General features: G+C 40.9%; 1 pseudogene across 1 annotated transcript; it reads right to left on the reverse strand.

Moving 5' to 3' along the window:
* Window positions 1-4,165: 4,165 nt before the first annotated feature.
* LOC110592199 lies at window positions 4,166-5,465 on the reverse strand (annotated as a pseudogene). Its single transcript, XR_002481085.1, has one exon. The product of XR_002481085.1 is annotated as a calcium uptake protein 2, mitochondrial-like (transcript).
* Between the last annotated feature and the right edge of the window lie 363 nt (window positions 5,466-5,828).

The following is a 5,828-nucleotide window of genomic DNA, read 5'->3' on the forward strand; positions in this document are numbered from 1 at the left end:
GGTATAAAACAATGCAAATTTATTCTCTTGGAGTTCTGCAGGTCAGGAGGCTAAAATGGGTCTGCAGGGCCACTTTCATTCTAGAGCTCTAGGGGAGAATCTGTGTCCTTGTCTTTTCCAGCTCCTAGAAACTGCTTACATTCCTTGGCTCATGTTCCCTTCCTACATCTTCAAAGCCAGCAGTGTAGCATCTTCTGTCCTCTCTGACCTCTCCTTCTGTCTTTACATGTTCTCAATATGACTCCAACCCTCCACCCCCCTCTCACAAGGACCCTTGTAATTACATTGGATCCACCTGGATAATCGAGGCGAATCTCCCCATCTCAAGATCCTTAACTTATTCACATCTACAAAATCCCATTTACCATTAACATTCAGATTCCAGGGATTAGGAAGTGGATATATCCTGCCCAAGGAGGCAGCTTGTTGGGTCGTAGGGACTCCAGCATTAAGAAGCTTAGAGGTGCATCTCAAATGATTGAGGACAAATGGCCCAAGTCAGAGCTCTCAGAGGACTTCCAAAGTACCACATAAATATGTCCCATGAAGGATCCAACATCTGAACCTCTGCCCTACAGAGACAACAACGTTGAATCCCAACAAGTCAAGGCTTCCTTCAGTCAGCCTTCTCCTTCCCCCTGGAAGACCCAGGGGTGATATTTGGGGTTGAAGTGAAGAATGAAGAGAAGTGAGAGAACACAACAAGCCCAGCCCTCTGGTCAGGCCTAAGACAACAGGAAGTGAGAGGCTGTGAACTAAACGTGAGATTGATTTAGACAACACTGAAACTTTTACTACCCCAATATGAGTCCCTATTAATAAGATGTGACTCTGCTAATATTGGAAAAGCATGAATTATGCCAGCAAGGCAACCAAGGGATAGGGAAACAGAAATCCAACAGAGCGCGTTGGAAGAGTAAGGTTGGAAAATAATTAAGCCCTTTCCTATTTGTAGAAAACAGATTTCAGCCTATTCAACAGAGTGGTTCCAATGGGTTTTTTGCATATGTAGCCAAGTCTGTGGCTTTTGATTTTTTTTTTTTATATTTTTCTGCCTCTGATTTCCTATATGCACCTGCCTAGAAGCACTCTTTATGTTAGCTGGTGTGCAGTCTGCCACTCCCATACTTTGCAGCAACCTGCCCATTCCAGATCTGCCTATGCTCATAATTATTCAGAGCCTGCCTAATTCTCTAAATGTATTAACTGGCACTGGATTGACACCTTATATGTTGTTCAGCAGTTGTTACACTGGCTTTGAAATTATTACAGCTTGGCATTACAGAGATAATCTGTCACCAATGCAAACTTGTGTATTTACAATATGAGAATCGCTGTCTTGTTATTTTTTCATTACTACTGTATTTTCTGAGTCTCCCTCATTACCATGTGTATTGTTTCATTATTTACATTTTGAATGCTATTATCTCTAAGGCTGTCAGCAGAAGCATTGAGATAATGATGCTGTGGGAAGAGAATTATCTAAATATGGATCTTCCTTCTTATGCTCAAATAAATTATTGTCTAACTCTTCAGATGCTTCTTCTGGGTCCTCATTAAGACACTCATGGCCTCGGGGAATTATGGAGCATCAGCTGCCTTTGTCTGAGGGTCTGAAGGTACAGAAACAAAACTAGAGATAGAGAAACCGATCAAGACTTGAAGTGAAGGACGTTCCTGATAGTAAGTCACAGGGAATGTGAAAACATCCAATGAAATATGTATTTAACAGCAACGGCCTTGAAAGAGAATGGTATTTGAAAGTCTGAAGGTAAAACAATGACCGAAATGAAACGTTGCAGGTGTTTTGTTTCATTTTGATTTAGATATTGCCTGTTAAAGAAAAAAAAAGCAGACAAATCTCCATGGGACTTTACCAAGTGCCATGGTTTTAAAAACCAACTACACATCCATGCCTCCCAAATTTCTATTTTTATCTCTGACCTCCCCACTGAGCTTCAAATTCAAATCTCTAATTGCAAATCTGACATTTACACTTGCCTGTCCACTGTCATCTCAAATGTAATATGGCTAATTCAAAACCTTTTCTCCCCCAAAAGTCTTTTTCTTCTTGTCCCCAGTCTTCAGTCTCAGTTCATGGCGTCACCATGTACTGTACAAAATCCAAGAGATTTCCTTCGACTCCCTTCTTCTCTTCCTGCCTGCATGGAGTTGGTCGAGTCCTGTAGGTCCATCTGCAGGGCGCACCCTGAGCCCCCTGAGGGCTCTCTGCCTCCACGGAGACCACCCTTGCCCAAGACATCCTCATCTCTTAATGCACACGGCCTCTCACCGGAGGGGCCAGCATGCCTTCTTGCATCTCTGCCCACAGCAGCTAAAGTGAACTGTACAAGATGTGCATCATGTTATGTCTCCCTTCTGCTCCAAGCTCTGTGGCTTCTCATCCCACTTAGAATAAAATCTACACCCTGTGCCATGGCCTACAGAGCTCCAAGTGACCTGCTCCCGCCCATCTCTTAGATCACATCTCCTCTCATTCTCTCCATCAACAGTGGTGTTCTTCTAGGCCACTCCTGCTTCATACTCTCTGCACAAACTGACCCTTCTGTCTAGAATATTCTGCTCCAGATCTACACATGCATGGGTGACTGCTTCTCCTCATTTAAGTCTCTCCCAGATTCCTCAAGGAGAACTTTCAACTCCTCAGACACTCTCCCTCCTATCTGGTACGCCTTCATGGTACCTATCACTCTCTACAGCATCCAGTCCATTAGTTTGTTCTCTTATTACCTGTTTTATCCCACCAGAAGATAAGTTCCATGAGGGCAGCAATCTTGTCTCTTTTGTTCTCTCCACTGTATATCTAGAGTCAAGTTTGGTACCTAGCTCATGGCAGTCCCTCAGTAAATATTCATGAATAAATGAATGACTGGAATCCAAATTACTTGTGACTCAGTGTCAGAGGCCCACACTGCCAGTCTTCTTAGTTATACTAAATAGGCTCATCTCTGGCTATCTTCCTACATGTATGAAAGGATCCAAGTTGGAGACTCAGTTTCCAGGTATAGGGGTGGATGCTCACTGCCTTTTGCAAAGCCAGCACCTCAGGCTCTGCCCAGTCACTTCACCACTCCCCTGTTACCATCATAGTGAGAGACCTGTGTCCCAGTTCCTGTTCTAGTGTGGGGAAGTCCTCTCCATTCTCTTGGCTACTAGAGCCCAGAACCTTCCTTTCTGGAATGCTTCTCTTTGGTAATATTATCTCTCCTGACCTCTTTCTTTACAGATTTCCCAGTCATAGACAAATTAGATTTACTCTCCTCAGGTCCCAATAAGAATGCCAGGTTTACTGGAAAGACAGAAATTTCTGTTTTAATACTATTGTTTCAATCCTTTCTGACATCCTGCTGTGGTGATTCAGCATAGAATTTAGCTATAGGTTTTTGTTTATTTTTGAGAGGGGTTATATAAAGGAAGGAGAGTGAGTGGCAGAATTTGTCTCAAAAAAATGTTTCTTGAAGCCCTATATTCTTTACCATTTTAATGCCAAAAACAAACCAAAAAAGTGTGTCCTTAGTTCCTAAGACAAGTATCACCCACATACAACCCAACTGTTTCTCCACGGATAAAACAAAATGTAAAAAGTAAATAATCAATGCCACCTTCTTTTTTTTTTAAATCTGTGTAAATACTTTATTCTTTTTCTACATAGGATATTGAAATTTACACATTATTTTTAAGACAACTAATATACAACTAACTGAAATAAAATACACAAGAAGCTTATGAGTTACGAAATACAGATGAGAAAACCTGAGAAGTTTTTAATTTAATTTGCCCTACTGGGAACATCAGGACTCCTGGACTTGATATTGGCCTTGTGTATCAAACACTTTTTTCTGTAAGTACTAGCTGACACCCTTCCAAAGAGCACGTTGTACTACTGTGTCTAAGAAATCAATGAATAACTAGGTTTTCCATCTTATCAAAGTACAAAGCATTACTTCAATTCTAGGCCCTCTGACAGAATGTATCTATTTTTACTAAGTTCTTTTATGAAATTTTATTAAGAAATTATTGATTCAGAAAGTAAATACAAGGCATCTTCATATTACAAAGAAAATCAAGAAGACAAAAATCTAGTATTTTAAACAAATTCCAAATTCTGACATTTGGAGCAGTATGATTCCCAGATTATCTTTTTCTAAAAGAGATTTCTTCCAGCTTATTTCCAGACTTCTTTTACTCCTTTAATGCTTTCTCTTTTCACACATTTCCAGTATTCCTCTACACTTTGTTGTTGTGGTACCCATAAACCTCGATGCATCCTGTTTTTTAAAATCCTGAGAAACTCTCCATGACTAAGACATTCATCACCATACACATCAAAGATCTTGAAGACGGTGTCCAAAATATAGTTTGAGAGTTCCTGTCCTGTTGCTACTTTCACGGCCCTCTTAAGCTCCGCCAGTCTGACGATGAGCTAAACCTCACATTTGCATAGCAATAGCAAAGTCTCCCAAGTGGGTCGTAAAATGACAAAATGACTTGAACTCATCCAAACTAATGCTCTCTTCTGCTGACAACTTCTCTCTTACATTTTTCCAATAGATGTCTTTATTTTCAGTGTTAGTGAAGAGAAGTAGCCACTCTGCAAAGTCTTCTTTTCTCATGAAACTCAAACCTTTAGAAAACTGAAGGAATTCCATTTCTTGTACCCCCGTTTGTAAATTCTCCATAAATCTTTGAAATTCCCTATAATGAAGTTTTCTTTCTCCTCTTTTTCCAAAAATATGTATCTGAAGGGTTGTGGTAATTTCAGGTTCTTTCACTGTTGATTCCTGGCATTCTGTTTCATTAGCTATTGTTGTCTTCAAGTCATCTTGTTTACTTACGATCTTCTGTAGCTTAAAAAATTCCTTTTTCTCAACCATCTCATTACCATCTGCATCCAGCATTTTAAAAGCAACATGAAACCCAGTATGAGGTTTAGTGAGCACTGTAAGCAAGAAAAGATACTCAGTATATGAAATTAGTCCTTTATCGCCAAGGTCTCTAAAAAAGGTTGATCCACAACCAGCTGGTTGGATTCCTGCCAGTATATCCTCGATATCCTTTTTTGTCAGCTTCTTCACTGAAGTTTTACGTTCCATTTTATCAAACATTCCTGAAAAGTGTTAAGTCTCGTGGTGTCATATAATATTCTCCTTCATTTCCAGCGAAGAAAACTGCATGAAGCGCTGTTTACGAAGGGACAATTTTTCTCCCATCTCTCCAGAGTCAACATTTTCCTGTGCTAAGACGGTGAGGCTGCCCTCAGGTGCCGCGACATTCATGCGGCCATGGTACCATGCCACTCCTGTGCCTGCCAGGGCCACACCGGCCACGCCGCGGTCAAGGGGCTGGGGACAGGCAAACCTCGCCGGCCGGCAGCGATCCCACGCCGCAGTCTCCCTTCCGCCCCAGGCCGCCAGCCAAGTGCCTCTTGCCGCAGTGGCCGCCATCTTTGCAGAAGCGCCCCATCACCTCAATGCCACCTTCTACAACTCACCAAGATCCCCAGAGAGAGAAGATAATGAAGAGTTATTGAACCGTTTTCTTGAAAAAATGTAATGCAGATCATATTTCTGAAGGTCAAAAAGGTCAGTAAATGGCTCAGTGTTTTATGGTTAATGTTTGCAGAACAGTTAATATTAGAATAGTAATAATACAGAATAATATAGAATCTGACTATTCAAAAGATACATGAAATTAGTTTCACAACTTAGACATCTGTGAACTATCAAGACAATTATTTTATCTAAACGTGTCAATTTAATGGAAAAATATGGTAATTCTGTGCTTTGGGGGCAGATATGAATTGTTTG

This window comes from Neomonachus schauinslandi, chromosome 3 (genome assembly GCF_002201575.2).
Source record: "Neomonachus schauinslandi chromosome 3, ASM220157v2, whole genome shotgun sequence".
Taxonomy (NCBI): domain Eukaryota; kingdom Metazoa; phylum Chordata; class Mammalia; order Carnivora; family Phocidae; genus Neomonachus; species Neomonachus schauinslandi.